This window comes from Limulus polyphemus, unplaced genomic scaffold (assembly GCF_000517525.1).
Source record: "Limulus polyphemus unplaced genomic scaffold, Limulus_polyphemus-2.1.2 Scaffold3048, whole genome shotgun sequence".
Taxonomy (NCBI): Eukaryota; Metazoa; Arthropoda; class Merostomata; order Xiphosura; family Limulidae; genus Limulus; species Limulus polyphemus.
The window spans coordinates 18947-28571 of NW_013668658.1; the positions used below are offsets into that span (position 1 = coordinate 18947).

General features: G+C 34.3%; 1 long non-coding RNA gene across 1 annotated transcript in view; it reads left to right on the forward strand.

Moving 5' to 3' along the window:
- The window catches only part of LOC111088050, a 22504-nt gene extending 13132 nt beyond the window's left edge, over nucleotides 1–9372 (forward strand). The window contains exons 2-3 of the long non-coding RNA XR_002612671.1: nucleotides 8643–8648; nucleotides 9363–9372. This is a non-coding gene — a long non-coding RNA (uncharacterized LOC111088050). The remainder of the gene's footprint in view (nucleotides 1–8642; nucleotides 8649–9362) is intronic.
- Nucleotides 9373–9625: the final 253 nt, after the last annotated feature.

Here is a 9625-nt window from a genome sequence, read left to right on the forward strand (position 1 = left end):
GCTTTTCTGAAAGCGTATGTGTACTGCAGTGAAGCTTTTGGTTACTGATTGTTTTTCGATTTCTTGTTACCAGAGGGTCCTAAATTGATGATTCTTCACCAAATTTGGTATATAGGTACACTTTAACATTACGTAGTAATATGCAGAGTTTTACTATCCTACTGTTTGTTTTAAAGGAGTTATGGAACGTTTTGCGTTTTGTATCAGTACGTCGTTCTATTTGGACTGATGTTCTCGAAATTTTTTCAAGAACGTTCGTTGCGTACTTGCGTATTTACATGAAAAATTCTAGCCTTCAATTGTCATTTTTACGACTTTTGTGGTCGTTTTATGTTACTCTTTTATTGGCTTTTCTGAAAGCGTATGTGTACTGCAGTGAAGCTTTTGGTTACTGATTGTTTTTCGATTTCTTGTTACCAGAGGGTCCTAAATTGATGATTCTTCACCAAATTTCTGCATATTACTACGCAACGTTAAAGTGTACCTATATACCAAATTTGGTGAAGAATCATCAATTTAGGACCCTCTGGTAACAAGAAATCGAAAAACAATCAGTAACCAAAAGCTTCACTGCAGTACACATACGGGGTAGTAATATGCAGAGTTTTACCTTCCTACTGTTTGTTTTAAAGGAGTTATGGAAGGTTTTGCGTTTTGTACCAGTACGTCGTTCCATTTGGACGGATCATCTCCAAATTTTGTAGTAACGTTCGTTGCATACATGCGTATTTACATGCAAAATTCTAGCCTTTTATTGTCATTTTTTCGACTTTTGTGGTCCTTTTTTGTTACTACTTTATTGGCTATTTGATAAAGTATGTGTACTGCAGTGAAGCTTTTTGATACTCCTCTGTTATCGATTTCCTGCTACCACAGGTTACTAAATCGATGGATCTTAACCAAATTCGGTATGTATATGAACTAGTTCGTTCCACAGTATCATGCGAAGTTTCACCTTCCTACTATTCGTTTTAAGTGAGTTCTGGGAGGTTTTGCGTTTTGTACCGGTACTTCGTCCCATTTAGACGAATCTTCTTCAAATTCCATATGAAGGTTCGTGGAAACTTTGAGCATTTACATACAAAATTCTAACTTTCTAGTATTAGTTTTACTTTGGCTGAAAACAAACTAGAAGGATCAACCAACTTGAAAGATGTAAATGATTGTCTTTCCGTAGTGCACAAGGTGGGCCTCTACCTCATCAACCCAAATGTGGATGGGTTTACTCTTCAGCAGGAAGAACAAACAATATCTCATCCAAGTACTTTTAGAACAGATGGATTTATTTGGTTTACCAACTATCTAGTGACGTATCATTAACGTTGCGTGAGGGATTTGAAGATAGAACCAAATTTATCTATTTACTTAACAGTTATTTGATACGGGTTCTTACGAAGTCACTTGTGCAGCTGTGTATGGATGAAGAGGATATGTCCGTGTTACTTGTTATACATGCCATTAAATGGTGCAGTTTAGCCAGTTCCTTGTATGGCCAAGAGAAAAACCTTCTTCGAGTAAAGTTAAAGGATCAACAAAAGAACATATGAATAAGACTGGTAAAGATATTTAAATGGGGACAACTCTGAACATTTTTTATCAACTTGAGGTTACCTGTAAAGCTCCTGTCTAGGTGACTGACAGGAAGCAACAAAAAACAAAGATATGCTTCACAAATGTGTTTTGGTCTAACTTGGCCTAGATTTTTCCTGTCTAGGTGGCTGACAGGAAGCAACAAAAAACAAAGATATGCCTCACTAAATGTGTTTTGGTCTAACTTGGCCTAGATTTTTCACACTCTTTAGTTCGGCTAAAATTCGAACGTACTTTAGCTGTGGGCTGTAGCTATTAATTGTGTTCTATCAGCTTAATAAGGTGTCGCTAAGCTACGAAAACTTTAATCTTTTCCCGTATTTATAGGTGGATATTAACTGTTTATAGCTCTGATCATAAATTGGATAAGTCATAACACTGTCTCTACCAATTAAATATCTGAGAAATGTTACTTCTCTGTGCATTAATGTTCATTTCATCAATTTTAGTTCCAATCATAATTATGTGAAATATCACAAACATATTATTGATAAACATTGTTTCCAGCGCAGATCATGTAATGCTAGCTTGAGCAGTTACTCAAAGTGGACAGGTATATCACAGAGTCTGAATGACAGTACACAGAACTTATAGAACGCTTCCTCTGGATTAAAATCAGTTATAATTCGTCTCTCGTCATGTATTTTGATTTGGCAGTAATCAGACACCAACAAAACCAACAAGACCTCTTTAGGGTTCTGCCTATATGAAGTAGTAGTAGTGAATTATTGAGTTAATCACCTGAGATGTAGGCAGAGCCCCAGCATTCCTGCTTTACTTTCCATAATTATTTTTAAGAGTTGTATTATACCATCTTTCAACGTCTACTCTGCCTCTACACTAGTACTCTAAGAAAACCTAACAGGTAACATATTACCAGCATCTGTATGATGCCAAGTTAAGTTACTTATACCTAGAAAATGTTGGCATATTCTACCAGTAACTCATTGAGCTATCTATGTTGGTTTTCATTCAGATTTCAGTAGAACACCTGACTTCTGGTGTTCTGGAAGCCACGTTTTGTTTATGAATGTAGCATACGTGAAGAAATGCTAATTACATTACTTATTTCACTTGTTTGTTTTTCTTCGCATATAGTATATACTATTAGATCAAGCTTATATCAGCCTGTTTATAGTTGCATACCATAACTGTCACTTAGTTAAGTCGAGAAATATTACTGCTCTAGTGACTTTTTGACTGGATTGTAAACAATGTATTTCACAATTATGTTTGTAGTTTCTCTTGAATGATCATTTGTGCATTAAAAAGAATATTGAACAAATATTCTAACTACACTCTAGTACTACTCTTTTCCTTCATTTTACTTGTTTGGCATATCATGTATGATCTGACTGCATGTAATCTCTGTCACAGGTTTACTTGTTTGGCATATCATACATTATCTGACCGCAGAACTGCATCTGACCTCTGCCACCTCTTACATGCAATCTCTGTAACAGGTCCATCTTTAAGGTGAGCTGCTTCTTCCACCACCATTGTATACCCATTCACCAGGATGAAGTCAGTGGTTATTAAGCCTAAGCAGTGGGTTAACCGATAGGTTTAATACATTCTGAGATTCATTAATATTCTGGCAGCATTAGTGTCTACTAGAAACTGCGTTCATACATAAACAGGCATGTTTCAGACTATACTCATATCTGTTTTCATAGAGTTGACAACCACTCTTTTGAATAGAATGTGTTATTGCTTTCTCCTGGCCATGGCCAGGTAGTTAGAGCACTCGACTCGCAATCTGCGGGTCGCGGGTTCGAATCCCTGTCCCACCAAACATGCTCGCCGTTTCAGCCGTGGGGGTGTTATAATGTGACGGTCAATCTCACTATTCGTTGGTAAAAGAGTAGCCTAAGAGTTGGCGGTTGGTGGGAATGACTAGCTGCCTCCCCTCTAGTCTTTCACTGCTAAATTAGGGACGGCTAGCGCAGATAGCCCTCGTGTAGCTTTGCGTAAAATTCAAAAATAAACAAACTTTCTCCTGGCTTAATAGTAATATCTAACCTACGACCAGCTGGTTTAAACTAGTTAGTTTGATCACTGTAGTATCTTGACTAATACTATTCTGTTGCACTCTGGTCATTGGGAGTAGCATCAGCTTCATTCTTTCACTAGCCATCTTAATGAAATGTGAACAGTTACGTTTCTGGTGCCACACATCTCCACAGTTATAACAGACATCCTGAGGAGGCTTAAGAGGTGCAATGTGGTAGGACTGTCTCTGCACAGACAGTTCAACAGGTGCAACAGGCATTATATTCTGCATTTTGTGTTGTTCTGTTAAGAAAGTTGTGAAATACAGGTAGTTTGAATGAAGATATAAAACACCGGATCAATACTTTTTTTTTCTTAAGTATCCCCTTCTACCCCACCCCCATGAGGCTAGGATGCTGACAAACAAAATGTTGGCTCTAAACTCGCCTTCCTACATGGCACTACTCTATCTTAAAATGTTAGTCAATTTAGCTTAACTTCAAATAATGAAAATACAAAATACATTAAATCAGCGCAGTATACGTGTAGATCTATATAGGACTGACTGCACTTTGACTCATATGGTAAGGTAAAATAATATTCCTAATGTTAGGCTTCTTTAAGGTAAAGCAAGAAATGAATATTAAATAAAGAATAGGTAAAACAATGCTATTTTTATAGTGCGAGTGAGGAGTTTATTTACCTTGTCGAAATATTTGAATGATAAATTAAATTTGAGCTAAAATAGTTATATAATATCACTTTCCGAACAGGGTTGTAGAGAAAATAACAGATAAACAATAACGTTTTACTGAAAAAAGCAAAAAACGTTTGAAATGCATTTAGGAGGTTTTACGGATTACACAAATGAAATTTGAAATTTTTGAGATGATAAAAAGTATTTTTAATTTTAACATGAAAATGACTTTGCACACGGACTATTCAAAACAAATACTCAACATATTCATGGACAAATCTTTATTTTATCTTATTAAAAATACTTCACTAAAAGATTTCGTGAAGATATACCCAATATATTGAGAGTTGTAAGTATTACATTTACAAAGACTTTAAACGAGTGCAAAATGTCACGTGACTATGTCAAATTGACCGAGCCCGTATTGAAAGTAACTTAACGTTAACATAACTTATTTTGAAATCCTTAACATAAAACTAATCTAAGCTTACTTATCACATGTATTTCTAAATGACACATGAAATTTAAATTACAGGACAATAATCACGCTCCAGGCTGTTACTGTACTAACTATAAATTATAGTTATTTAAAGAAATTTGAAAATTCGTAGCTTTATATATTTTTTGTCTTTCAACAAATTAGGAGTAGTTTTTTCAGAAATTAAAAAAAAGTAAAACAGCATTTAATTGTTTTTATTAAAATAAATTAGAATTTAACTTTCATATCAAATGCCTAGGTTGAAGTACCAAAGAGGGTAAGAAGCGTCCGAATGGTTATTCAGGCATGATGGGGTCGAGAAGCTGGTTTGCAGGGTCGTTGAAATCGAGTTTGGTATCGGATTTTGTACTTCTGCCCTCCTCCCCTTCGGGATTTCGACACTGCTCAGAGCGGGTATTTTATACTAATATATGCAATCGACGAAATCAAAATAAAATGCTATTCATGTTTCGTACGTTTTAGCTATATGATTCTAGATGGCGCAATACCTCCATATTTCAATAGGTGCAAAATATATTGTTAACCTCACTGAAGCAAACTAATATTATCCATTATGTTCACGCTTATGAGGGAAAATTATATTTCCTTACATCCAAGAAATATTTAAGCTTCATTTAACAAAACATAGTTATGATAAAACTCTTTTAATATGTTTCACTATAGACTTAGCGTCATGTTTTCATTGTTTCATAAAATTTCTAAAGGATAACGATCTATTTCGGAAGAGCTAACCTGCGTTTTACGATTTTTTCTAGAGTTTTAGTATTCATTAATGTTTTAAAATAACAAAAGAAAACTAAATATTTCATGTATTGTATTGAGTTTTGTTGTTAGTCCTTATTATCGAAATATGTATTTGTATACACGTCTCATGTATGTCTAATTATTACGTCGAAGAGAGTCATTTCTGTATCATTCAATAATATTTCGTAAGTACAGATTATCTTCTACAAGTTTTTATGACAGCGATTAAACAGCTGTAAAGTTTAATTTCTATAAATGTCCCAGGGGGCGCTAGACCAAGACATAGCTAAGACAGATAATGGCTGGAGATAATACCTGATGATGACAAAACCTTGTCGAAACGTTGTACATTTGCTGTTATGTTAAACTTATATTAAAGTTTTTCTTCATTACCCATTCAAGCCGTCTCCAGCCATTATTAGTCTCAAAGTTGGTTCCTCGTCATCGAATTTGAATAGCTAAGACAGGTTATTCAACTCCTATTTTGATTGTCTACTTCTTTGGTTCTGTTTGTTTGTTTTTTTGAATTTCGCGCAAAGCTACACGAGGGCTATCTGCGCTAGCCGTCCCTAATTTAGCAGTGTAAGACTAAAGGGAAGGCAGCTAGTCATCACCACCCACCGCCAACTCTTGGGCTACTCTTTTACCAACGAATAGTGGGATTAACCGTCACTATATAACGCCCCCACGGCTGAAAGGACGAGCATGTTTGGTGGGACTAGGATACTTTGGTTCTAAGTAGCTACCATATATTATAAGTAGGACAAAATAATATTTTAGGTAAAATTCAGAACAGGCAAAGGTGTACTGTGATGTACAGTCGCAGTAAATAGAAACAAAAAGTTGAAATTAATACTGAGTGGCTGATATTTTAATTTGATTGCTTCATTGGGAAAGAAACCCTTTCCGTAGTTTATCATGAGAACCTAGAAAAAACCATTTATTTGATTTATAAAGAATGAATACCTTATTATCTTTCTCAGACTTGATGTTTTTTCTTCACAACAATACTGTGACATATCAATATCAAAACTTATAAATACGTGTCAGTCTTTAGTGGCGCCCTCTGTATCTGTTATCAGTTCGCACTATTTATCCCTCCTCGTTATTTAAACAACAGCCTTTAATCGGTTCTTGACTCCTATGGTAACAGTTGAAGGCCGGTTAGTGTTCTCAATCTGAGACATGTTTTTGGTCAAAAAGATCATGGTCTTGCAATTCCTGTGTTTTTTGCACTTTATACCTTTGTATTTTATCTGTTTTCGTAATTACACGTTTTGGAAGGTTACATACTGAGCACTGATACATATACTTTAAAATAAAGTGCTTCTGCTACTGGTGTTAAATTTTGTTCTAACAAATTACAGCATAGTTTTCATTTAATGAGCTCTCACGTCTAAACCATGTTTAAGATTTGTTGTTTAATCCTTATTATTGTGTTCATTTTATCTATATAATTAGATTATATTGATAGTAAAATCACGAAGGATCGAAAAATAAGAGGCTGGTATATCCATATAAAGAAAACCACAATAAATCCTAACGCTTTTCATCTTTTACCTATAGATGAGAAATTGTTCAGTTTAAACAACAACTACAAAGAAACAGGATATTATGATAGAAAACCACATTATGATTTCCATTTCTGAGTATTTTACTGGTCTAGTAGTTCTTTAGTTAGTGAATAATTAGTAATTTTTCGTATTTGTCCTTAATCAGGCTCTATTCACGTATTGTAAGGTTGATTTAATTTAGTTTTGTCTCCCAGTGGGTCAGAGGTAAGTTTACAGAATTATAATGCTAAAATCCGGGTTTCATTACTCATGATGGACATAATGCAGATAGCCAAGTGTGCAGCTTTGCACAAAGAAAACAACAATTTAATTTTTTAGACGATATCAACTATTTAATACAATACATGACTGGATAAAACTTTCACTTTTTATTTCCTGCTCTTAATGAGCCTCTTTACATACATCAGAATTTAAAAAATAGCATAAATATAATTTTCTCTTATTTATTTTTACTTAACGAAATCTCTTAGAAATTTAATCGAAGAATATATGAAGATAAAACATTTAACTAGGGGGCGCTTTAATATTCTTGGTACCTTAGATTTCGTCAGATTCCTGATGTCAGTCTTGTAATCCTTGGATAGAGCGTTGACCAGTTTCACAAGGACATAGCTAACAACGTGTAAAACATAGAGTGTTCTTAGTAAAGACTGAAGAGATCTTAGTCAGAATGTAATATTCAGTTGGTATTTTCAAGCCTAGTAGTTGTCTTTGCTTTGTTCTTGCTTTGGACAGAATCAACAGAGAAATATAAGTGTGGGAATATTAAACTGTTAGCGATAAGTTGTGGTGTTCACTAATTTGTATGCTTCTCAGCTTTTGAAATAAAAATGAAAATCTTATATATTTATCTACTGTAAAAAATTATGAAATATTTCTGTAACCTGGTCGGTTGATCGATAAGGAACCGAAAGCAAAAATGAACACCACCCGAAGAAACATTTTGAAAAACTCCAAAAATTAAACAATCTTGCTATCTTAATAAAAATGATTGCCCACTCTAGCAATGCCTTTCTGATGACTTGTGTCTGAATTATTGTGCCAATATTGATAAGTAGACAAATTGGTTAGACATTGAATATGAGAAGCCTCCCAAAGAAACGTAAAATTAAGTGATATATTTCTTTTTAAGAAATTTTGCGCTAACAGATTCACGTGTAGTGAATATTGTTAACAATAGCCTGTTATCACACGTTTATTCTCGTCTTTACTGGTAAAATTTCGGCGATTCGAAAATCTCAGCGAAGTAAATCGAACATACTTTTTATGCTTGTCGGCAATCGAGAAAAGGTGTTGTTTTTTTCTAAGTTGGAAGTGTAAACTGGTCAGAACCGAAAACCTACAAACAAAAAACACACAACTTCAGGCTGGTTACTATCTACTACGGCCTTGAACTATTCGGACTTTGTGTTCCTGGAACTCATCTTGAATAAACGAGAGACTATTCTTATGAACAAGTGATTGGTATACTGATGTTTTTCACCATTCCTTGAAAGTATACAAAAATAAGTACAAGGTTTGCAAGTGATTTACATAAAAAAACAAGTACTCGGTAGCTATCTGCCATCTGCACGTGGAAGTTCTTCAGCGGTGTATCCTGAACCTTAGATCATTGTAAACCACAAATCTATAAGATATTTATACAAACAGGTCAATAATATTAACATCATATTCATATAATACAAATAAAGATCCTGGACTTTTGGCAACTGACTTCAACCTTTGCTCCTAGTGGACACTGAGTATATCATAATCCAGAATAAAAAATTTGAACTTAACGGCCCTCAAGTGGCTCAGCATTAAATCTCCAGACTTATGGCGTTAAAATTCGGGTTTCGATATTTGTGGTGGACAGAGCACAGATAGTCCACTGCGTGTAGCTTTGTGCTTAGCAATCAACAAATATCAGAAAATGATCATGACCAAATATTCCATGCATTTCTCAAACTAAAAAAATTGGGTGCAAGTATTTCTTCATTGTTCTATAGATATTAAAGAGAGACCATTTTAAGCATACAATAGTTTAAACTAAATATAATATTATGCAATACTATTCCAAGAAATCATCTATCTGAATCAATTAGTTTTGAGAAACAAATATACTGTAGTACAGCATATAGTGTGTATGTGTCAATAGTCAAGATATTTGTATTGTAATGACAGCCTGCAGTGGTAGTCGATTTAAACAAGAAACTTTAATGTGTAGCACACGTTTTAAAAACATGGCATAACAGAACGAAATTAGGATTTACATGCTTACTCTGAGTATTAATAAATGTCTTCCCGGTGGCTAAGCGGGATTATAACTTGAGGGATTATAACCCTAATAATTGGGGCTCGATCCTTGTGGTTGGTACTGCGCAGAAGACTATTGTGCAGCTTTGCGCTTAACGACGGACAAGTAAGATAGTAGACCTTAATAAATACTAAGATTAAAATATTTTAGAAAATTATGTATTAGAAAAAAAATCAGTTTTTTATAAGTTTTCTGAAATTACACGATAATTTTATCTGGATATTAAAAAAAAT